The sequence below is a fragment of the Leptinotarsa decemlineata genome, unplaced genomic scaffold, assembly GCF_025532065.1.
Source record: "Leptinotarsa decemlineata unplaced genomic scaffold, Ldec_3_MD MMD2_tig00026358_RagTag_RagTag, whole genome shotgun sequence".
Lineage (NCBI taxonomy): Eukaryota > Metazoa > Arthropoda > Insecta > Coleoptera > Chrysomelidae > Leptinotarsa > Leptinotarsa decemlineata.
Genome location: NW_027412703.1, coordinates 3,239,613 through 3,266,495, shown reverse-complemented (window position 1 = coordinate 3,266,495; position 26,883 = coordinate 3,239,613). Strand labels below are relative to the sequence as shown.

General features: G+C 34.8%; 2 protein-coding genes across 6 annotated transcripts in view; one reads left to right on the top strand and one right to left on the bottom strand.

Annotated features, from left to right (window-relative positions):
* Nucleotides 1–26,883, top strand: part of LOC141486514 (uncharacterized) — a 138,089-nt gene that overhangs the window by 2,800 nt on the left and 108,406 nt on the right. The gene's annotated exons all lie outside the window — the stretch shown is intronic.
* LOC111515788 (uncharacterized) overlaps nucleotides 1–26,883 on the bottom strand; it is a 221,525-nt gene that overhangs the window by 108,942 nt on the left and 85,700 nt on the right. Inside the window, exon 1 of one of the 5 annotated variants that reach the window (XM_074184638.1) lies at nucleotides 25,561–25,703. The exons of 3 other annotated variants lie outside the window; for them this stretch is intronic. The gene's annotated coding sequence lies outside the window, so the exon portion shown is untranslated. Of the gene's footprint in view, nucleotides 1–18,175; nucleotides 18,298–25,560; nucleotides 25,704–26,883 lie in introns of those variants that run through there. One more of the 5 variants, XM_074184639.1, reaches the window with a different exon arrangement.

Here is a 26,883-nt window from a genome sequence, read left to right as displayed (position 1 = left end):
AATAATGTCGATAATTCTGAAGTTACAAACAAACTGACAAACAAACATGCATACGTACAGATGAAGCTAATATAAATCGTATAAAAAAAGGTGTGTAAAAGTGTGTAATGCGAGTCGTGCCAAAGGATAAATTTTGTCTGGACATTACCAAGTATCACCACCAGAGCATCTGGGATATCAGGTGACCTCTCAGAATACCTAACCTGCATCCATGGAACCTACTTGAATGGAAGGGGCCCCATGAACATGGACAATTCTTTCTCTATACTCTTGGCAACTGCATGGACCACAGTTATGAATAGGAGAGGGCATACAACAAAATATGCGGACTTTGGGTGTACTTACCCATATACAGGCTGATTCACGGTGGATGGCACATTAGACGTTTCTGGTGAACCAGACAACGGATCACTTTGAAAATTTAATGGGGGGCATATTCGGACATTCTCTAGCCAACTGAAATATTTTCGACAATGCGGTGTTGCCGCTTCTATTAGAAAGCAGTGGCAAGTTTCTTGGTGTTTTTAAAGTTGATCCAAATGCATTGAAATTGTTCTGAATTCGTATAAATTTCTTGAGGTTCATTGGCGGTAGATTCGGATACATTTCATTGAACTAATAAACAAATTCATAAGAACTTCGTTTGAATAGTTTTGTTCCATCGTTTTGAAGGTATTTGCAACTTCTGAAGTGACGAAAATGTCGATATTATTAGGAGAATGTCACAACGCTACTGTCAAATAGTAATCATGGCCTGCTTACCAAATGCCGAATGGAAATACCATTCTGAAGGGACATTTTCACAAATAAATGTTAATAAGTCCGAAACTTGACTAGTTAGGTATAGGTATGATATACATAGAAAGAAAGCAAATTTCAGCAGCTTTCCGAATTTTCAATAATATACAGGGTATTCCATTTAAAATAATCAAATTTCAGCAACTTTTTCAAGCAAACGAAAAAACTCTATTTTTTTACTACCCTGTATTGAAGTAACGGAGATTAGGCTGACGTGTGGGAAGTGTCCAAGTATCACCTAACTCCAAACCAAATTTCGATATCATAGTACTTCTTAACTAAAAGATATCGGCATTTTTAGAAGTCATGATTTTCGAAGAAAAAAATTGAAATTAATTTTTATTTCGAAAACGGTAACAGATAGGTATAGGGAAATATCAAGAAAAGTTGTCGGGCAATTGTTGGAGATTCCAAAAATAATATTATATACAGAGTGTTCCATTTGAAAAATCAAAGTTGCTACTGCTTTCTAATAGAAGCGGCAACACCGCATTGTCGAAAATATTTTAGTTGGCTAGAGAATGTCCGAATATGCCCTTCATTAAATTTTCAAAGTGATCCGTTGTCTGGTTCACCAGAAACGTCTAATGTGCCATCGACCGTGAATCAGCCTGTATGAGGACCCATGGGTTACAGGGGAAATATGGGATTTGGAAGGTGTATCACTGACACTTGCTTACGGGTTAAGTACATTATCATTCACACGTTTCGGAAAATGCAGAGTATGCTGGCGATATAGGCTGCAGATACATAGATGAAGAAAGATAAGTGTGAACAACCATTATGAGAGAAACAATAGTGGCACTGTTTCAAGTCCCTTCTGTTCAGGAAGCTTATAATGAACAGATGTCACGTCGACTAGACTAAATAGATAAACTATAATAGATAGATAATAGATGTACTAGGCTAGGCAGATAGTTAAGTTAAGCCGGAATTATATTATTGTGTCGTGGTGTGTTGTGATGCTCTCTGACGTAACGGCGAGTGTGTAGACTATTCTGTCGTGTCGAGGCGCGTTTTGACGTTATTTCGAGTCAATACAGTGGTTGCTTTTGGAGTAAACGCATGCGAGCATCTACAATGTGTTCTTCCGATTCGGATAGTGATATATTGAAAAAAACCTTGCTTGTCTGCAAATGTGAAGTTAACTTAAAAAGAGAAGAGAAAATATTGGGTTCATCCAGTAAATGATCTGAGAGGTAGTCGAAGCGAATATCATTTACTAGTGATGAAGAAAGATTTCATCAATATTTCAGAATGTCAAAAAATAAATTCGAGATATTACATTATATGGTAGAAAATTATATTAAAAAATGCAAACCCGTATTTTCTAACAAGTTCAATAAGTTCGTCCAACATCTTGTGCACAAATAAATGCAAACCACTATTCTCTAGCTATAGTAAAACCAATAATGATTGAGAGTAAAGCGCGTTGTCATATCTAAATTTTACGTTACCAGTTTATAGCAGAATCAAAATATAGTAAGCAGTAGAGTTGTAGGTTGTAGCAAATTATAGATAATACACACTACCAGTACGATTAAAAGGTATTATTTATGACAAAAATCAGTAATGAGCTTGTAATACTTATACATTTCCTGATTACTGATCAGTTAAAATTCATTATTTTCTGTATAGTGTTAGATATTTATTACAACTAGTGGCAACGCTGTACGCAACGATATTTCTGTGTTCGTCACTTTACTGTAGCTTCCATCTCATCGTTGCAGTCTTCACTAATGTACTTGCAGCCATGAGCGTATCATTGGTTTGTGAATTATACAGCGTGAATTGTACGTTTTACAGTTAAGTTAGTCAGCAATCGACATGTTGTGATAACAATTGGTGAAAATAATAGTGCTAATAAGTGTTTAAGCGTTACATAATTATATTTCTATACCGTTCTCAAACTTCTCAAAAAATGGGAGACATGGTCGGGCCTTCCACGTCGAAAACGGTAAAACGGTCGAAGTCTCGGTCAGTAAGAGAAAAACAAATTGAACTGCGAGTATTTCACTGTCTTGAAAGAGATCATCAGCCACCAAAAGATGACTTTGTGCTGTAATTCTACGTGTTTACCTCCGAATAACCAACCGGGCATTTCTACATCATTAAGTTCCACAATTACAAAAGATAAATTAGTTGATATGTGCTCTGATTATACCGGTGTACCAAAATCATCGATTTACAAAATACTAAGAGAAGCAGAAATTCATGGGGACGTACAAACGCCAAAAACTAGTAGCGGACGAAAAAAAATCACAGTTGATAAAGAAGCCAAAACCGGTATACGCAGAACTATTCACAGTTTCTTTTTCAAAAATGAGCTGCCCACACTACAAACAGTTCTGGAGGCACTTAGCGATCATGAATTGGTCCCAAAAATGGGTAAAGAAACTTTTAGGAAACTTGTACACGAAATGAAATTCACGTACAGAAAAGTTGACAGGAAAAGCATTCTCATTGAACGTCAAGAAAGGAGAAGAAACTATCTAGCATGGAGAAGAAACTATCTAAGAAAAATTGACGAATTTCGGAATCTCAAAAAAAATTGTACTTCATGGACGAGACATGGGTTAACCAAGGACATACGGTCAAAAAAGTATGGCAGGATGGTAATATAACAAGTGCACGACAAGCCTTTATTGGAGGTTTGTCAGTTGGGTTAAAACAGCCATCTGGAAAAGGTAGTCGTCTGATAGTTACGCATATAGGAAGCAACAGTGGATTTTTACCAAATGGTGAATTAATATTTAAATCTAAGAAAACAGGCGACTATCATGAAGAGATGAATGCGGAGGTGTTTGAAAAATGGTTTGAAGGCATCATTCAACTTGTGGAACCTGGGTCTGTCATCGTTATGGACAATGCCCCATACCATAGTCGATATTTAGAACCATTACCGAAACAATCATGGAAAAAAGCAGCAATTCAAGAATGGTTAATTAATAAGAACATCCAATATAACAAAGATAGTTTAAAAGCAGAACTACTTCGGCTAACAAAATTACACACAGACAAATATAAAAAATTCGCAGTGGATGAAATGGCGTTAAGTCGTGGAATTACAGTTTTAAGGTTACCACCATACCACTGCGAATTAAACCCAATAGAATTAATCTGGGCGCAAGTAAAAGGATATGTGGCACGAGAAAACATTTAAATTAGTGGACGTGCAACATCACCTACAAGAAGCTATTCGAACTGTTTCTGCAGAAGACTGGAAGAAATGCATGCAGCATGTTTTAAAAGGGGAGCAAAAAATGTGGGACGTAGACAACCGTATTGAACACAATATTGAACCAATCATAATTCACTTTGATGATAGCGGTAGCAACAGTATATATATATATATATATATATATATATATATATATATATATATATATATATATATATATATATATATATATTGTGTTATTTATTAATATTGTTAATTTATTTGGACCTACTATAATTACCACGATTATTACTCCGTTTTCATAAGGCCTACCTAATGACTACAACGATTAGGTAAATTACGATATTGCAAAGTTTTATTGAAATAAATAAAAAATGTGTATGAATATTTTAACTAATTGTACTAAGAATTTTTCTTTCATTCTTAACCCTCTCAAAAATTAATAAGCACGCCCCCGATTTGCTGTCAACTGGGCTTACTTCTACTCTCAATCATTATTGGTTTTAGTATAGTTAACGCGTCAGATTAGAAACATACTAGTGTGGAGTGTTCTGACGCATCAGAACCCCACCATTGTTCTGACGCCGATCGGGAATCGACCGATCGCCGTCACGACAGATCGCGTCCCGACACACTGCACTTTATGCACACAATAATATAATACCGGCTTTATAATAGTCCCGAACAAATTGAATAATATCGTGAGGAAACGTATACAACAAGATAGACCAGAGAAGAAGGGTTCAACTTACGCCCATCCAAATCGACCGTAATAGTATTTACTAGGACTAGGAGTTCCTAGAAAGGGAAAGACGAATACTCTGATGTGAAGAGATAAAACTAATGAGCAAGATTGAAGAGAACAAAATACGAATTGGTAGGCCTCAGTCCAATAGAAGTTCAATAGAATTATGTCTCGAAGTTTTGACTTAGTCCAGGTTAGTCAGAGATCGAATATCATCCGCAGATATTTAACTTTTTGAGTCAGTATAATAACATATAATTTCACGGCCGGAGTCACGATTAGAGAGAACAAAATCGGAGCTGATAGGTCGAAATTGAATTAGACTTGTTATACCAAACAGTAAAAAATGTCGAGTTGAGCTCTTCTTATATGCATACTTGAGAAGATGGGATGGGATGAAAGTTTTTGAATGTTTTTTATTATTTTTAATATAATTCATTCAAATGAAAAATGTTATAATTATCAAATTATATCATATATCAAGAAATTACCAATCATAAATTCGAAGATATCACTTGGAGTCAAGCTAATCCCCCAGTTAACTCTGGTGGTTTAGGTATTCGATTAGCCTCATCCCTCTCACTGCCAGCATTTCTTTCCTCTCATAACAGTTCTCGTCATTTGATCAACTCCATTCTTTCCAAATCTTTGTCTGGAATTTCTGATGCGTATGGTGAATGGTGAAAATAAATGGTTATCTCAAACGAAAAATACCCTTCCCGAAAATAAAAAGTGTCAGGAAGCCTGGCATTATCCAATGATCAATTTGGTTCACAATCAACTTCTTGAGTCAGTTGAGCGTTTCGATATTCAAATGGCTAGACTCAGAACTGTTATGTCCAAAGAATCTGGTGCCTGGCTGAATGATCTTCCCCTGGCGTCTTTGGGTACCCTCTTAGATGATGCATCTTTTAGGATTTCGATAGGTCTTCGGTTAGGTTCTTCAATTTGTGTTAGTCATAAATGCAGTTGTAAATTTAGTTCTGGCAGATTTTCAAGACATCATTTCATTAATGATCTTATAAAAAGAGCTCTAGCCACTGCAGAGGTTCCTTCAGTTCTTGAACCCCTTGGTGTTAGTCGAGATGATGGTAAGCGTTCAGACGGGATGAGTCTAATTCCTTGGGAATTTGGAAAACCTCTGGTTTGGGATTTCACCTGCGTGGATACAGTTGCAGCTTCACACTTTGCCGCTACGTCTGATTCCACTGGTGCAGCTGCTATGATTGCAGAAAAATCAAAATTTCGGAAATACTCCACTTTGCTAGATTCTTACTATTTCTTTCCTGTTGCTATTGAAACCTTTGGTATTTTTGGATCTCATGCTTATGAATTGTTGAAAGAAATTGGTAGAAGAATGATTAATTCTACCAATGACAACCGAGCCTATTTATTTTTGATTCAAGGAATCAGTATCGCCATTCAAAGTGGTAATGCCACATCGATTTTGGGTAGTCTTCTGTCTACTCAAAAATTAGATGGAATATTCCTGAACCCACAAATCGAATCAAAATTTCCTATGAACAACACAATATGGAGTGAGCAGACTGATCATTGCCCAATTGTCTCAGAAGATGCAGAGGAAAATGAACAAGTTTTGAAATTTTCTTTCTTTCACAAATTGGAAAAAACCACCATGAACATTTCTGATTCAATTTCAAGAAATTTGACTTCAAATTCCTTATTCTGTTTGTCCAATAATGGGAAGAATCATTACATCCGTGATTACTGGAATGAAAACAGCGGTGCGAACGTATCACCAACAGCCACAACATAATTGAATCAGTGAGACATTCCTCAGTCAAAACCCTTTTGCTTAATGGGTTGAAAAATATTGGCAACACCTGTTTCATGAACAGTGCAATCCAATGTTTATCAAATACGAGATGGTTACTGGAATATTTGGAAAAGGATGAGTACCTACATGAAAGATATCAATACTAATATTTCTAATAAGGAGGTGCTTCAATCAAAACTTTCGCAGAAGTTATCAAGGAATTGTGGTCAGAAGATTCATCTTAATTTCATTCTTAAAAAGTCATATTCAGAGGTTTGCCCCTCGATTCATGGGTCACGCGCATCAAAACGCCCATGAGTTCTTTCGTTATCTTTTAGAAGGCTTACATGATGACGTTAATAGAATTATTGAGAAACCTAAACCGACCTTAACGGAGATTAACGAAAAATTGAGCGACAGCGAAAAAGCGCAAGTGTCATGGCTGATTTATTTGAGTACATCTACTAAGATTGTAGATAATTTCGTTGGTCAATTAAAATCCACGATGAAGTGCACACATTGTGGAGACTCATCTGTAACCTTTGATCCTTGGGATTTGTCACTCCCCATACCACAAAGAACTGGCCAATTGAATTTATCACAGTGCTTGGATTTCTTCACAAGAGAGGAAACTTTGGATGGACATGAAAAACTGACATGTTCAAGTTGCAAGGAAAGAAGAAAATGCACAAAAGTTGAAAGATTTTCTCAAACAGAAAGATTTAGAGGCAAGTTAAATGTTGCCATCGAATTTCCTCTAGACGGATTAAACATGAACAATTATGCAGCAGAAAATGTGACTCTTCGTCGTTATAATCTATATGCACTTTCGAATCACAGTGGATCTACTTAGAGTGGACCTTATACAGCATTCTACAGACATCCTTGTACTGGCACGTGGCACGAATACAATGATTCACACGTGTCACCAATTCCACCAAAATCGCTTGTGAGTGGAGATGCATACATCCTCTTTTATGAAAAGGAGGAAACAAGTTCGCACCTTTGAGCGTTTAGAAATGTTATTTTTGTACTGTTGTTTTTAATGTTATAATGAATTAGTTATGTGAGATTTATGTTATATTATATGTAAAGTAATTATCAAAGAAATGTTTGTTTTATTCTAATGTCCTATGAGTTTGTTTATTTTGCCAATATGTGAACAACAGAAAAAAGTACGTCATAAAAAGAGGCAACATTTACCGATATTTCTGTTGAAGCAGGAAGATGATTTTTAACAATTTAATCCTTCCTTCTCGGAATCTGTTTTCTAAAAGAGGATATGTTGTTTTTCAACTTTACTTTGTGTATGAAATGCGAATTGAATGTCATGACTTTTTTCAGAATAGGTTGCCAAAAGGATTATTAGATGTCTTTGCTATTTTTTACGAAAGCACATATTTTGTTATGAATAGGATTTGAGTGTGACTTGGGCAAATTACAGGTTTTCCAGTACACTGAAAATTAAAAATAAGATAAATTCGAAAATATATTATTCCTCTCAGAATAAACTGAATGACTCGGGAATTCTGGAAGGCCTGGAGAAAATGATGACAATGAAACAAAAATTCCCACATGCTCGGCAGATGATAGGATGGAGAAGAAGAAAACAAGTAATACTTTTGTCCTTTGATAAATGAAAGATGTACCTACATTTTCACTCCATTTCAATTCAGATTGTAAGCATTATATAGCTAGTGGAAGAAGATACTGAAGAAAAATTACAGTATATTTACTCTTTTCGTCTCTACTTAAAATTTACTTTGAATAAGGTAATTAAAATAGATTTTAGATACAAGTATTCCATCTAATGAGTTCATAATCACAAAAGCAGGTGGATATTATTGATTGAAAATATTATTTATATGTGCAAACTATTATCAATTGTAATGTTTCAACTAATAAATTATACAAATTATCCATTGTTAATAATATTGCGGTCCATATGGACCGCAAGGATCCATTTGGGGCCCACTACTATTTATATTATATACATCACAATTTTCAAATTGTCTTCAATATTCATCTGCTACGCCGATGATACTCAAATCTACATAGAATGCGATAAAGATACTTTTGACATAACACAGAAAAAACCTAATGATGACTTATGTTCTCTGATGAAATTGTCAACCAAACATTGCTCAACTGTCAATCCCTCTAAGTCAGTAGTTATGCTCTTTGGAAGGACATTGTCACGTAAACGCAATCTTGACAAGGTTTCTATAACTGCAAACTGAGTCGAGTTACCTCTTAAGGATATTTATAAAAACTTAGGACTATACCTCGACAGTTTTTTAAGATTCACACGACATGTATCGCAAATTCTGAAACGAGGGTACAGCAATCTCAAAATGATATATTCCAATAGAACACTGTTGAACAAAAAAAACAATTTGACCTTCTGCGAATCTTTAGTGTTGTCACATGCTTATTTTGCGGACGTAGTATTCAAGCTAACCAGAATAGATTACAAAAGCTACATAATTCATGTGTGAGACTGATAACTGGAGCAAAAAGACGCGACCATATATCATTCTACATTCTACTGTCTTGTTTCATAAAATAATCAATGTCAAGAAACTAAGTTATATTGGCTATAGAAAAATCAGTTACAGGACGGACGTACATAACCTCAGTCTTCGATTCCGAAATCAGCGTACCACATCAAAACATAAAAGCTCACAATTCAGAGGCTCTTTTTAATTTTTTCTACCCTGGCTATATAACTGGTTACCGAATGGAAATATGCATATTTCTCCTGGTGCGCTGAAAAAAAAACTTAAGAGAGATATTTTACTGGGTATTTTCACTATATCTTGAGACATGTCAAGTAGGCATTTTAATATCTATATCATATCTGATATACTATATAGTTATAAATTGTTATTTATTCATTCTCACTCAATAATTATAATCTTCATTTGTATTTACGCATAATTATTATTTTTGAAATCAAATTGTAAATAGGAATAAGGTTGGATGAAAGAGCAAGTTTGGTCCATGTGTGAACATGGGCGAAAAATTAATTCTGCCATTTGATAAGAGCTATGTATGGACTGTATGAACTCATCAATAAAACCATTTATTATTATCATCAATTTATACAAGGTATTATTCAGTGAGATTCACGGTTGACCTTGTTTTACAGCGACTATGGGCGAGCGCTGCGGATTCTCTGCCCTCTACATCGAAAACGGTCGGGCGTATGGAAAAAAATTCCAAAGAAATTGATCGAAATTTCATGCTCTACAACTTTTATAATAAATGTGAAGCTACTGAAATCGAGATGATCGCCAAAAACTCATTTTTGTGACTCTGACCTTGAATAACTTTTTGCAAAAACACGGAATTTCATAAGACTTTTGAGACAACTTTTGAAACAACAAAATGAATATGTTTACGAGTTTATAGCTCATTATCTTTCATTCCGTGAAGAATTTCCTGATATGACTGGACTATTACTTCCAATAAGGTCAAGAACAGGTATGTTTTGTTAAAAAAATCCGTTTTTCCGCTAACGAGCTGTTGCCCCTCTACAAACGACAATTATCAAAAGTCCAAACTTGTGCGAGCTAAGGACTAACGGGGTCTTACCTTTTAACTTGTGATTCCTACCACGTATTTTCGTAATTCGAATTGACTGAAAAAATAAAAACGTAAAACTACTTCGATTGAATCGTGAATAATTGAAAAATGAAATGAAGAAGGAAAATGAGGTGATATTGTTTCCACAATGTCTGTTGTTTGTCTAAATAAGCGAATGCTGGAAACATTTTATTTTGTTTCTTGTCATACTTTTGTTGAATATCAGTTGTTTAACAGGAAATGTATATTTATAGAGTTTGTGGTCGAGTTGAAGGATTAACACATTGCCAGGAAACTTCAAACATCATTTACTTTCCTTGAATATAGGTATGTATGTCAGTATCTAGTCTATATTTATTCGTGATACACTATTTCTTCTACTTGAAGCAGGAATTTCAAACAAATATCATAAATAGGTTATTTTTCAGCTTTTCATTGAATAATACAGAGTTGCTAACTTGATTTATCTCTACTCATAGTAGAGCTTTCAAAACATCATTCGACTAACGTAAATGAAAAGTTTCAGCAAATCCCGAAAAGGTTTTTATTTATAAAATATGAAAAATGAATAAAAGTTTCAGATACGTCTAGAATTGATAATAATGTTTTTCACCAAAATGTTATGCAATTCATTTTTATTTTCAGTAAATTTCCATAAATGATGCATCATTTGCCTTCAAGAAAGCGCTAGCAACTTTTTTTCAAATGGAAGGAGGGGTTTAATGATGAATCATCTGATAGGTATTTCAATTTTCCATCCAACAATGTTTTTCTTTGAAAATTAGAGAAGGAGTTCATGGCTGATTTGAAAGTCATTATTCGTTTCAAAAATCTGCAAACAGATGATAAATATCATAAATTCAGGGAAAATAACTTTACTCACTCACAAATAAATTTTCAAAATGTTCACCATTTATTTCCAGCAGCAATGACGTTTGTTTACAAATTAATTTCTCAACAGTGCTCTATTTTTATCAAGTAGATAACGGGACAGTGTGGTCAAAATATTGTTTACGCTCTGGTATAATCTATTGGTTCTGAATGTCCGACAGAAAATTGAAACATGGGTTACAGAGAAATCCTGCTGAGCAGATATAAAGAAGAGGATATTCCCAAAATGGAGATCGTTATCAAAGAAGATTTCTGTATTCTAAACTATGAAATAACAATAGATTCACCCGATAGGTACATACCAAGGAAATTAACTGCAATGATAATATCTAACATTCTTGCTTTGAAATGAGTGTTTCAGAATTCCTTCCACGTTCATTCAAGTTGCTGTCAAAAGGAAACTTACTAGAACTAAACAAAACCCGCAGAAAAACAGTCACAACCTATGACGTAATAGAGGATAAATCATTATAGACGTATATGACATAGAAAATTGAAATATAATCAACATTAGATAGAGGAATCTAGAAAAATAATCTGTTTGCAAATCAGAAATTGATACAAAAGCTTCATAAAAACAAATTCTGAGGGATATATTTTTATCTATCATATTATTTATCAGATGACAATCTTGCTGAAGTACCTATCAGTAGTTTGGGGTCCACTTATAAGAGTGGATTCCAATGTTCTCCACTCAGGACACAGGACACTCAACCAGGGCGGGAAAAGGACCGTAATTTTTGTTATGGTGTTGAGAAACTGTTTTCAATATATTAACTTTATGCCAGAGCTTCCAGTACGAACTATCAAGTTGGAAATAGTTGTTCAGGGAGGGCTTTCTCTTCCAGTTTGTGTGTGGAAGTTTCTTCTTTGCATAATCTACACATTCCAAGATTTGGAAGCATACAGAAAACTGAAATGCATATATAAAAATAAAATAAAACAGTCTAAACTTGAAAGTAATTCGGAGTATATCAATCAATCTAAAAATAAACAGAAGGCTGCCTGGAATATAATAAATGCCAACAGAGCGACTAAAAGGACTAGCAACTACAAATCGGACGTGACTTCGGATGAATTTTCAGAATATTTTGTTAATATTATTGAAGAACTCTTAACAGATTTCGTTGGTGTAAATGATCAAGATTTTCAAAATTTCTTGAAGTTTGCCCCATTCACACAAAAATATTTTTTCCTATTTCCTGTTACTGTCAGTGAAACTAGAGATATTATTAGTAACCTCAAAAAATCACCAGCAATGGATGTGTTTAATTTGAACAGCATATTATTAAATCTGATAAGGGATTTTCTGATCGAGCCACTGACAAACCTGATGAATTCCTGTATAGAACAGGGTTTATTTCCAGAAATTTTCAAACTTTCTCAAATAACACCTATACATAAAAAGGGAAACTTTGAGGACACAAGCAGCTATAGACCAGTCTCAATCATTCCAATATCAGCAAAAATTTTTGAAATTATTTTAAAAAACAGACTTACAAATTATTTTGAAACAAATAGCTTGCTAACAAAATTCCAACACGGTTATAGGTCAAACAGATCGACAATTACTGCTTTGTGCGAAGCCTATGAAAAAATATTAGACTCATTCGAGAATCAACAATGTTGTATGGCAAATCTCTATGACCTTTCCCGCGCATTTGATACTGTAAATCATAAAATTTTGATAAATAAAATGGAGTACTATGGAGTGCGGGGAAACGAACTGGAATTATTTAAATCCTATCTTATGGATAGGAAATCAAGAGTCAAGTGGCAAGACAATATCTCGGATTTTGTTGTAATGAAACATGGAGTTCCGCAGGGCTCTGTTTTAGGTCCTCTACTTTTTATAATCTATGTTAATGATATGATGTTCAATTTGTCCAAACCAACTAATATACATGTAACTAGTTATGCTGACGATGTCTCCATCATACATTGTAACAGGGACAAATGTATTGTCGAACAAAATATAATGGAATCTGAAGAATTACTGAAAATATGGAACAAAAGCAACTACCTGACATTGAATCTGGACAAAACACAAAGAATCTCTTTCACACTAAACAATACGATAGCTAATAATGATATTAAGTTATTAGGAGTGCATCTAGACGTCAGTTTAAATTTTTTGTCACACATAAACCATTTATCCAAACGGTTATCAACGGCAACTTTTATTATTAGACAATTGAAGGGCAAGCTAACTGAAGAATTCATCAGGGTATCTTACTTTTCAATATTTCACGCAGCAATGACGTATGCTATAGTTGTTTGGGGTGCATCAAGTCATACAGCCAAAATTTTTGTCTTGCAGAAAAGAGTTCTAAGAATTATGGCAGGGGTTGATTATAATGATCATTGCAAACCACTATTTAAAAAATTTAAGATACTTACACTTCCCTTTTGTTTCATATGGAATATATAACATATATGAATGTTTGATTTATATAAAAAATAAAAATATTCGTGGTGATACCGTCAAATATGAGCAGGTACATGAATATTTCACAAGAGGAAAAAGTGATATAAGACTGCCAAAGCCTAGAACAACTAAGATCAAACAATCATCTCTGTATCTATCGATAAAATTTTTTAACGCTCTTCCTAAGAATCTGAAAAACGAAACGTTGAGTTTGAGCAACTTCAAAAAGAAAGTAAAGAGTATTCTGATCGAGGAATGTTTCTACTCCTTTGAAGAGTATTTCAATTACTTTTCATATCAGATACCCTATTTGTAATCAAGTAACTGAATTTATGTATTTATGAAGTATACAAAGCTATACATATTTGTGTTTGAATATGTTTTTATTGTCTGAAAAATGGTGTTGATTGTAATGGATTTTAAATAACTTAATTATTCGTTGTAATTTTCACATTTTTACTTTCTGTTGTAACTGTTTTATGTGACGTATGTATAAACACTTTTGTGTAACAACATGAATAAAGTATCTATCTATTTATCTATCATCTTTGTGATCATTTCATTTTGAAATTGATTACTTTCTCTCCCATTCAATTTAAACAAGATTTCTATAACTACCAGTGGGGATGACAGTGTCCCATTTGAGTGAAATTTTACTTCTTTCATATGCCATATTGTGTAGCAATCCTGTGAATGATAACTGATTCAACTCCATAACAAATGTTTGGAGTACAAACTGAATAGGAGAAAGTTTTTTTTTGTAAATTTCAATGTTCATTCAGAAGTAATGGATTTGAAAATGTTTTTCACTTCGTGTAATTTGTGTTTTCATAATTTATGTTCATGTCGATAACGTTTATAAGAAAGTAGTTGTTTGAGAGGGCCTGTTTTCTTCCAGTTTGTGTTTGAAAGTTACTCATTTGCATGATATCGGAATTAATTGCTTTCTGCATTCCTTTGAAAGATTCCCACATTTTTTTTTGTATAAAGATGAAGTAGTGGAAAGCCAAAACCTTTCTTTTGCTAAATAAACAATATTGAAAGGATTTTCATTTCGAATATTGATGATGTTAAATAATTTTGGTTTGAATAATGTCCTTTCAGTAACCTATTGAGGAGCCAATTTAAAAAAAACTTCTTTCAATTTTCCACCTTATGCATCACCATGTGTTCGTATTGAATAGGTTCACTCTATTTAAATTTTTTTCGCAAAGAAAATGGCCTACGTATATCTATTTACTTCATGCACTACTCTACAGGATGAACCAAATTATCGAATGGGGAGTAACAGTGTCATTTACAAATATCTACTTACATAATAGAATTTGTGAATCTATATGAAAAAAAATAAATAAAAACCGAACGGTCAGTTAGCTAAGAAATGTCTTTTGATCTGTATAATCTGGCAGTTGAATATATTTAGGACATGACTAACAGAATGATATGTATCGCACATTGTATAAATTTGAGATTTTTTCATTATATTTGTACACGGAGTGTTGGTATAAAATGTGACACTATTCCTAAATGACCGTTTAGGAACCCAAAAATATATGTAACAGTTGAGAGCAGGTGATGATATTATTTATGACCTTGAATTAAAAAAAATGAATAATGTTTACGCCTCACCTCGAGACTACAAACATTGTGACCGTCAAACAATTCATAATAGGGTACTCCTACAATAGGATACGTGCCTTCAATTTTAGGAAGCGCCTCTGTAGGGCTTAATTCATGTGAACCTGATAGTAGGGACTCCACACAACAGATGCATATTCCAGCCTAGATCGAAAAAAGTGAAATAAAGTAATTTCAATGTTGAAGCTTTTTCAAAGTCTTTTGTATTTCTAACTAAGAATCCATACATGCGATAAGCTGCTGTTAGAGTAGTGTCAATATGTTTATTGAAAGAGAGGGATGAATCAAAAGTCACACCTAGATCAGTGAGTGTGTCAGGAGGCTCCAGAACTTGATTGTTTATGACGTAGTAAGTCATCCGCGTATGACAGGAAATTGATATCAATCTGAACTCCGATATCATTAATGAACATATTGAACAGTGGGGGTCCTAGATTTGATCCTTGTGGTACACCAAATGTGGCTATATATTCGATAGATTTAATGCCATTGACTTGAACGTACTGCTTACGGTTGTAAAAATACGATTTGAAGAGGGTAATTAATGCATTGGATAACCCAGAAGTCGAAAGTTTGTTGAGCAGGATACTATGTGTTAGGAGATCGACTCCGTGTTTCAACCCTTTGGCAGAGTTGCCTGTTAATGCATATCAAAGGATAAAAAGTAGATGATTCACGAGTACGAACTGATAACTACGTTTATTATATATTGGTTGTGGTTGCGGGATATTTCTATTAAAATATTATAGTTAATAGCTTACTGTTATTTTTATTATTACTACAAGTCAGAAGTGGGATAGTGATATACGTGAGAGAAGGTAGCAAAGCTGTTAGAGGCCGAAAATTTACAATGCCGAAAGAAAAATAAAAAAAAAGGAACCGACGTATTTCCACATCATCATCCGGTGATTCTTCGTCGGAAGTAAGGAGGTTGAGAGAAAAGTTAATAACAACTCAAAGAAAATGGAACAGAAAAACTGTGAGTAGAAACATTTATAGTAGTCTGAGTATTGAAGAATCGTTGATTCCCGAATTCGATCCGGCATGCTAAGTCATTGACTTTATGAGTTTGATAGGAAAAGTTGATAAACTGAAAAATATATATCCGCCCGATATACATATATTGGGACAATATGTTAACTGTAAAATTAGCAACTAGCAGATTACGAGGGAATGCACGAAAATGGTACGATTCTTTAATACAAGAGTTTTCTTTGTGGGAGAATATGAAAACATCTCTTATCGAAACTTTTCCTAGTGATGTTGAATTCGGAAAATTGTTTATTGAAGCTACAAACTATTCACATGAGAAAGGATAAAAACTGAGTGATTATTGTTTCGATAAACTTGCCAAAATTAAAAAACTCAATTAAGATATCAACGAGACGAATATCATTGATTCGATTATTGAAGATATAGAAAATGAACACATCAAACTTTCCGCTAGGGCGGCTAAGTTTACATCTATAGGACATCTGGCTAATTACCTGGACCATGCAAATAGTATAGGTATCTGTGACTGTTGAGATGGGTACAATATATGTACAAGGCTCAATCACATATGAGATTGTGTGACTGTTGAGATGGGTACAATATATGTACAAGGCTCATTCACAGACGAGTAAGTGTGACTGTTGAGATGAGTACAGTATATATACAAGGCTCAATCACACATGAGAGTGTGTGACTGTTGAGATGGGTACAATATATGTACAAGGCTCATTCACAGACGAGTAAGTGTGACTGTTGAGATGGGTACAGTATACGTACAAGGCTCATTCACAGACGAGTAAGTGTAACTGTTGAGATGGATACAAGGCTCAATCACATATGAGAATGTGTGTCTGTTAAGATGGGTACAATATATGTACAAGGCTCATTCACAGACGAGTATGTGTGACTGTTGAGATGAGTACAATATATGTGCTCAATCACATATGAGAATGTGTGACTGTTGAGATGGGTACAATATATGTACAAGGCTCATTCACAGACGAGTAAGTGTGACTGTTGAGATGAGTACAGTATATATACAAGGCTCAATCACATATGAGAGTGTGTGACTGTTGAGATGGGTACAATATATGTACAAGGCTCATTCACAGACGAGTAAGTGTGACTGTTGAGATGGGTACAGTATACGTACAAGGCTCATTCACAGACGAGTAAGTGTAACTGTTGAGATGGATACAAGGCTCAATCACATATGAGAATGTGTGTCTGTTAAGATGGGTACAATATATGTACAAGGCTCATTCACAGACGAGTATGTGTGACTGTTGAGATGAGTACAATATATGTGCTCAATCACATATGAGAATGTGTGTCTGTTAAGATGGGTACAATATATGTACAAGGCTCATTCACAGACGAGTATGTGTGATTGTTGAGATGAGTACAATATATGTGCTCAATCACATATGAGAATGTGTGACTGTTGAGATGGGTAGAGTATACGTACAAGGCTCAATCAAATATGAGAATATGTGACTGTCGAGATGGGTAGAATATATGTACAAGGCTCTTTCACAGACGAGTAAGTGTAACTGTTGAGATGGGTACAGATTATGTACAAGGCTCAATCACATATGAGAATGTGTGACTATTGAGATGGGTACAATATATGTACAAGGCTCATTCACAGACGAGTATGTCTGACTGTTGAGATGGGTACAATATATGTACTAGGCTCATTCACAGACGAATATGTGTGACTGTTTCGATAGGCACTAGGCTCAATCACGATAAAAAAAAAGTAATTTCGTATAGATGAAACTACTGAGAGTTCGCCTGAGGACAGGCGAATGTTAGGAGATCGATTCCGTGTTTCTACCCTTTGGGAGAGTTGTCTGTTACGCTAATGCATATCAAAGGATAAAAAGTAAGTGATTCACGAGTACGAACTGATAAAAAAGGCTACGAGGCGACAATTGGAATTGGAGAGTGTGGTATGGTCGATCGTACTGAATACGTTTATCAGATATTGGTTGTGGTTGCGGGATATTTCTATTAAAATATTATAGTAAATAGCTTACTGTTATTTTCATTTTTACTACATATGGTCAAGTCTGCATATTACTGAGACCGCGACTTTCACTCAACATTTCAAACTTTTCGAAAAAAACATACCTTGTATTTCATGTGTTATTTAGATGATCATCTGGGCGGTTGCAATTCCTATCCAATAATTGTTTGTTTATTCATTGCATTAATTGAAGCACAAACTCGAACAACAACATGCCCATATATCACCAGTTGAAAAAATATTCAACGTTTTCTTCACAACACTCTTCTACGGCGCATTATCTGAATCTGGACTTGTTCAGAATCTTGCCGTTTTTTAAAACGGGCCTTGGCAACTTGAATATGTGTTTCCATATAAGGCCGAATCAAAGTCGAATAAAAAGTAACGCTGTTTATAATTGCATTGATGGGATCTTTTAGATTGATACTAATCGGAAATATATTATCAATGACCCTTTTACATTGAAGTTGTGCTGAATATGGTAGATGGAGGATTCAGTTTCTTGAAATGAGATTTTAATATTCATGACGTATTGAACTAATGGTGACTTATTCAGGACACACTCAGAGGGACAGGTAGGTTATAACCTTGCCGAGAAACTCAAAATTCAGAGGTGTTTCTGAAGAAATTGATAAATGTTGAACATACAGGCAGGGCCGTAGCGAATAGAAAAACCAGAGGGACAGGGAATCCAAATTTTCCCAACCCCACCAGCAAAATTTCCCAACTTTTGAAAAAATGAAAGCCGTGGGATTAGTTACTACTATAATATATTAAGTTTCTCACTTAGCTATCCAAAGATTGGCTAAATGCTTATGCCCGTTAGGTTATGCACAAACAAAAATAAATTTTGGTAATTATAAAAATAATAATGGGAATTATTATACTTTGGACCAAGGTCCTTGGTGTTCCACCATATCCACCATGTATAGGAATATTCAATACAAATGAAAGGAAACAACACTTAAAAAATATTGTGCTCATTGTTTTATACTATTATTTTTTCTATCTTCACAGCCCGAACTTTCCCAACTTTTCCAAGTCGAATAAACAGCGAAAAGTTGGGAATTTTGTAAAATTGTCACTTCAAAATTTATGGACTGTTCAACTGTTGGAAATTGCAACTCAGAATTTCAAAGTATGGAATCTCCAAGTTATGCATGTTGGGAAATCCCAACCTTGTCCTGGTTCTTTCTCTTTCCTTATTACCTCCTTTCATTTCTCTCATTTTCATGTTTTTAATTTTTATTCATGTTTTTACTATTATTTTCTTCTATCTTCACTTACCAACTTTTTCCCATGTCGAAAAAGCAGGGGGGAGGCTCCTCTCCACCCCCCATGGCGACGGCCCTGCATACAGGGTGTTTCAAATTCGATCCTCACCATTGGGATCTCAGAAACTATGAGAGATACGAAGATGGTTAAATCAGGGCAAAGTTGCGCCTTTACCTGACTAATATGCCGTTGAGAAAGTTTTGAAATTCCGAGTATATCCAGAGATATCCGGAAAAAACAAAAATTTAGGAGAATGGTTTTTATTTTTTTCTGGCTTTATTTTTCGAAGTATTCGAAAATGAATTGCACTTCTACATTGCCACTTTTTTCTGCTACATAATGGTGTTTTCAGATTTGCTATCCGACGTTTCGTCTTCCGGCCACCATCATCAATTTTTTTTCTCATGGGCGCTACATTGGATTCTTTCTGTTTTGGATAGAACCAGATTTTACCTTTTCGATGATGTATCATAAGTTATCATTCTTTTTCGAAAAATTGGAGATATGGGAAAAAAATAATTCTCATCATAATATGTTTCTAAATTTGACTTTCAATTTGTTACACTCAATGACATTTTGTTATTGTCCAAGTCATTGAATTTTTGGCGAAAAGTGGCTTTCACGAATGAAGAAAGAATCTACAAATTTATTACAAATACGATAGAAACAGTGTTAGGACATCGGAAATGTATTTGAACTTGTATCCCGAAGAGCAACAACCACATCAAACTATGTTCACGTTATTGGATCAAAATCGCACCGTTTGAAAAACCAATGAAAAAATACGGAGACAGAATTAACAATCAAAATTTGATAAATGATAAATTTGAACGAATAACAATAATTAACTAAATTGTAAAGACGAAAGTAAATCACAGCAAATGCTCAAAATTCTGGCCTTCTTCATGATAACACAACTGTGCCCTTCTTCGAATATTATTCACTGCACAATTAATTTCACTCCTCCTCAATCTTCCAAACTCTCTAACAATACTGTGTTGAAGGTCCTCAATATTTTGATATCCCCTCTGTTCATAAACTCTATTTTACAGTGTACCCCATAAGAATGTATCCATAAGACTTAAATCTGGAGATCTTGCTGGCCACTTCACCGGGCCATTATTCCCTATTCATTTATCACTATATCTCTCAGTTAGGTAATTAGATACTCATCTGGTAGTGTGCGGTGGAGCACCATCATGTTGAAGCCAGATGTTACAGTTAGCCGAAGATAGATCATCCAAATGGTCTTGGAAAACCGTTATCAAAAACTGGTGATAAGGTTTCTCTATTCAGAATTCCGTCAAATAAATCAGGACCCAAAATTCCATTTTTGTAAATTCCTGCTCACACGTTAATACTAAATCGCACTTGAGTTCGAATTTCTCGGAACTGCCTGGGGTTGTTTATGCCCCAAATGTGTTCGTTATTTCGGTTGAATATTCCACAATTCGTAAAAGTGCTTTCATCCGACCAAATTACATTTTCCAGGAAAACAGGAAAATCAGGTCTGCTTATTAGCCAATTACAAAATTCTAATCGCCTTTCGGGATCACCTGGATTCAATTTTTGAGATATGTGTATTTTGTAACATTTTCAAATGCTTTTTTTGAGATGTCTTCAAGCTTATATGACAAATATTCATTGCAGAGGAAATTTGACATGTAGATTTTCCCGGGTTCATGTTTATCTGGAACCTATCAATTTTTATTGAAAAGGACACAATGTCTAAGTTACCTCATACATACCTCATTTATCAAATTTTCTTTAGTATCCTGGTATATTCTGCCTCCGTATTTTTTCCTCGGCTTTTTAAATGAACCAAATTTGAAGAGATATGATCCAATAACTTGAACATAGTTCGATGTAGTTGTCGTCTTTCGGGAAACAACTTTAAATACATTTCCGATGTCCTAACACTGTTTTTCTATCGTAATTGTAATAAATTTGTATGAAACCTCTATTTTCTTCATTCCTGAAGACCATTTTTCGCAAAAAATTCAGTGGCTTGTACAATAACTGATGATAACATCACTGGAAAGGTAAAATCTGGTTCTATTCAAAACAGATATAATCCAATTTAGCGCCCATAAAAAAATAAGTTGATGATGGTGGCCGGAAGACGAAACGTCGGATAGCAAATATGAAAACACCATTATATAGCAGGGAAAAGTGGCAACGTGGAAGTGAAATTTATTTTCAAATCTTTCGAAAATAAAGCCAGAAAAAAATAAAAACCATATTCCGTAATTTCTGTTATTTCCGGATATGTCGGTAAATGCGCGGTAAATGCGGTAAATGTCAGGTAAACGCGGAACTTTACTCTTCGTATCTCGCATAGTTTCCGAGATTCCAATGGTGAGGATCGAATTTGAAATACCCTATATTTATATCTTTTTGAAGTGAACCTTCTTTGCGCGCGCTCGACTTGTGGAGTAAGCTGGCGAATGTATGACAAGAGCGTTACGAAAAGTGTGATCGGGCGAGACGAACGGAAGTTGAGAGGTATAAGTTAGTGAAGATAGAAATAGTTTCGTTTCGTATATTATTGTAGGGAAAAGAGAGAGAGGTGCGAGCATACATTTACGGTCGAATCCATTCTGAAGAATCGGGAGATTCCTATAACTGAAATCATAAGGAAGAAATTAAATACTTCCGGCCATAACGTGAGCTACTGTTACCAAACTTTTCAGAACTGGATAAAAAAACTAGGATTTAGATTTAAAATAATAAACAAACGTCAAGCAGTTATGGAAAGCAGAAGAAAAGTGGAATTGGGTAATAAATACTTAGAACATATAACTAAATATAGACAAGAACATATATTCTATTTGGGCGAAACAATTTGTATGACACTCACGACACAGTCACAGGGTAGACTGATGGTTCGAAAATGTGTACGCCTAACATGCCTGCAAACAAAGGATCGCGACTAATCATTGTGCATTGAGGAGGAAATAAAGGATGGGTTCCGAGTTCTTTGAAATTATGTGTAAAAAATTTGAGGACCGCAATGTTAACTATCATAAGAAGATGGAAACTAATACTTTCGAGAAATGGTTTGGAAAAGCATTGATCCCAAATTTTAATGCGAATCATTCGCGACAGCTCATCAAAGTACCGAATAAAAATTCGAGAAAAGATGAAATACAAAGTTTTTTAATGGATAACGATTTGTATTTTGAAGATTACTATACCAAAAAACAACTACTTGAAGTTTTACAGACAAAAACATTTGAAAAAGTGTATGCCCTTGAGAGTATTGCTGAAAAACAAATCATCAGGCGTAAAAATAATTTTTCAAAATTTGATAGGAAGGTAATAGAGCTAATTAAAAAAGAAGTATCTGATATTACTGAAGAAGACTATCATTTTAACTGTAAAAGTAATTTTACACTTCCATATTAATGGTGGAAAGAAATTCATTATTGATTTAAATGAGGACAGTGATAGTGAAACAGAGAATATGGAAGAAGAATTATCGGTGAGCTTTCGAAGAAAATTAGTGAAGTGTTTTTGGAGCGATCGATTGTATATACACATCGGAAAAGTCTAGGGATATTTTCATAACATACTAAATATCATAAAAATAAATGCATGAGGTCGTTTAATTTCGATTAAATTGGTACACTCGACCACCCTGTAGTTGAATTGGGTTGAACAAAGCCTGCAAAAATGGTAACTAATCGTTTATCAAGTTTTTTACAAACTGTAGGTTTTCGGCTAAAATGAATAATCTGAAAGTGTCGAGTTTATACATTCTATGCAGTTCTTGCTCAGCAATTAAACTGGAAATATTGTGCTTTAACATGGAACGCCATCACTTACCAATGGCTGAGATGAATAGAGCTGTAGGGCTTCTTCAAGGTGGCATGCTACAAAATGATGTAGCTCTTCGTTTGGGGGTCTCCCAAAGTGTTACCAGTCGATTGTGGTGGCGTTTCCGTGAAACTGGCAGTCCAGCCGAACAACATCCAGGGCGAGGACGCGCTACAACTGCAGTTTAAGACCGATTTTTGGCCTTAACCGCAAAAAGACAACCGACAATCACAGCACCTGAGTTGGTTAACGTGTTGCAGCAGACGCACCAGGTAACCATCGGTCGTGATACTGTCAGAAATCGACTGCATGAAGCAGATCTCCACAACAGAAGGCCACTTAGATGTCCACCTTTATCGAGAGGCAATCGCGGTAGAAGATTAGAGTGGTGTCAAGAACATCAAAACTGGGATGCAAATGATTGGGCCACAGTTTCGTTCACAGACGAATCCAGATTTGTATTTCATCCAGATTCTCGTCGAGTAAGACTGTGGAGACGACCTGGAAATAATGAACGTTTGAGACACGTCCAGGAAGTCCACACATACAGAGGTGGTACAGTAATGCTATGGGGCGGAATCATGATCGACGGCAGAACCGATCTCGTTTTTCCAAATCGCTCCCTAACAGCTCGACAGTACCTCGACACCATTCTTCTACCTATCGTCCGTCCGTTTGCTGGTGCTGTTGGTGAAAACTTCCACCTAATGCACGATAATGCTCGTCCACATGTCGCGCGTCTAGTGACTGACTGGCTCACCAACGAAGGAGTTGATGTATTGCCATGGCCAGCACAATCACCGGACCTGAATCCCATCGAGCATGTGTGGGACATGCTTCAACTAAGAATTACTTCGCATATGGAAAAAATTCACACAACGTTTCAATCGAGAGAGCTTTTAATCGCTGAATGGGCAAATGTACCTCAACAAGACATTGACAATCTCATTTTGTCAATGCACGATAGATGTAGGGCCGTAATAAACCAGTGTGGAGACCATACTTTGTACTGATTCCAATTTTTTTTGTATTATGATTTTTTTTCGGGGTGCCAAAGAAGAGCCATATTTTCGGAAATACATTTTTAAATGGTAAACAAATGATAAGGCAAAAAGTTACATTGGAAATAAATTTTAGGGGTTCCGTTTTCCACCCATTACAACCATGGGGTAAACCAAATAAATATCTGGCTAAGTGTCTGTTTGGTAGTACAAAACTTCAGGTTAATTTCAATATTGTAACTTTTTTAGTGCTTGTGAAAAAAATTGTTATACAAATTTTATGTACCCCCTTTAAGGGGATGTATCTTAACAAGGGATGCTCCAATGAAATTTCTTTATATGAAAGATCCTATATTTTTTTCGATGAGGAATCACCTCCCTAAATGTTTTACACTTATTCAGTTACACCCTGTATTATTAAAGGGAAACTGTTGGAAGGTAGTTGCACTTTATCATTTACTTGAACTATACAAGTATTCATGTAGACTATCGCATATATGACATCTGGACATTTCATTCTTTTGATGTATGTCAAAAGAATTAGTTATGTCAATTAATTATGTTAATTAATTATGTCAATTTAAGGCGAAACTTTTAGTAATTTTCAAGTTTTTAAAACGAAAAAAAAATCGTTTACCGTAACGTCAACCTTCAAAGAAAGCTAAGTATGAATATTTAATTTTTTCCAATTAATGTTTTCAATTTGTAGGCGAAATGTATGAATACGACAAATTACTGTCTAATTACACTCCTTCGTAGTTTAAATTACGCAGTAACTTTACGCAGTCACTTTTGGAGTGAACTTTTTAGTTGGCCCTTTATTACACATCAGCAGATTCTCTATTGATTTAGCTTTGTTCATTTTTCAAAATGTGGAAGGTTATAAACCCAAAAAACTATAGAAAATATTCATAACGTTTCAAACAAATATTTCAAAATCAACGTAAATATTATTTCGGGTATCAGTTTTACTACTGAAGAGAAGTGGAATATTAAAAAACACAATTTAATCTTTAAACCTATTTACCGAAGTAAATAATTGATTTGATCTTGATCTTGTTGGGTTATCAAGGCGTATGGAAAAGCAAATTAAATTCCTCCGAATCAATTGCAATTGAGATGATCAACAGACAATCAACCATCACAATTTTAGATTCAGTATATCAATAATATACTCAATAAAACCAACAGCATAAATTTATAATCGTGCCCGATCAAAGAGCTACACAAAATCGAAAAAAAAATGGCGGAGATGCAGGGACAATTACTGCGTCACACGTCCAACAAATTATCGTGATGTCCACTTGTCCAAATATTAGTTGCGTGAAAATGTAGATCACATTTTCTCAAGATGCCAGCAATAAAACGGTTAGATTGATAAGCCTGATACTCACTCAAAAAATAATTATGCCAGTGCAAAAAGTTTTAATCTTAAAACTAGACTTAAATTTACAAAACTGACAATATGAGTCAACGCTGCAATTCGGACCGAAGATTCCCGAATACATTTGAAACTCAAGCGTGTCTAAAAATGGACACAACTTCAGCGTCGGGACGCCAATTTTCATAATATGGAATATACGCAATCGGTACGTCACAAAATCAAAATTTGCCACAACGATCATTCCATCTATGTGAATAATTCTGGAACAACTGCACATTGCATTATTTTGTTATAAGTAATGTACGAGGGGTATTCAAATTTGTGCGAATTTTAACTTTATAATAATAACAGCATGCTCAAATTCGTGTTAAAATTTGTTTAGGACCATATTATACATACGAAAACTCACTGCAGCTGTGTATTTGAACGGATATACAGTTCATTTCTTTAATGCCTCTCCTCTTATTTTTTGAATGATTCAACTCAAAAAAAAGAAATTTGGGGTAATGGAATGAATGCATGAATACTTTATTTTCAAGATGGCGACTGGGAGCCATCTGGGGAAAAAATTAAATGGAAAGGAGGGACTAGTGATACATCATTTTGAAGCTCCTGACGAATACTTCACAACCCTAGAATATGAAGACAATATCTTTTACTTACTACAAAATGGCGGAACATTTAATAATTTCCTGAAGACAAACACATTGATATCGATATTTCTAGAAATATTTCTTTTTATCTGACATATGGCAATTCCAACAACCCGATAAGGTTTGTTAAGTTATTTTTTGTTTATAGAAACGACAAAAATGTCAGTACGACAATGAACATCGTTGTTCAGTTAGAATATTCTCATTTAGTTTTCGGTTTTACAAGTAGAAAGGTGACACGTCAACATTCTCTAAAATGCTCAATTCTCGTCCATTGGAAGAAAAAATTAATGCGATTTTTATTTACGGTGCGACGCGGTGTTCACGAGAACAAAATGATTTTCAATGAACGTTTTCCGAATCGTCCTATCTGTAGAAAATATTTGAGAAAGTTTATATCCAAATTCACAACTACCGGAAGTGTATATAACAAAAAGCACCCGGGTCATCCCCATGGATGATAGAATCACTTCCGTGACTTCAGAAGCACAAGTTGACGGATCTTTAGAGCTGAAACAAACATCTAGCCAGGGAAGATTTCGAAAATAGTCTTGAAGATCCTTCCATTAAGCTGAGCTGTAATGCCAAACTTTGGGCGGCTTAGATTTTTCCTAACATTCATCGGTAATTCTGTGATAAGCTCCCCTACTCACGGAGATATGGAAATTGTTCATCCTATA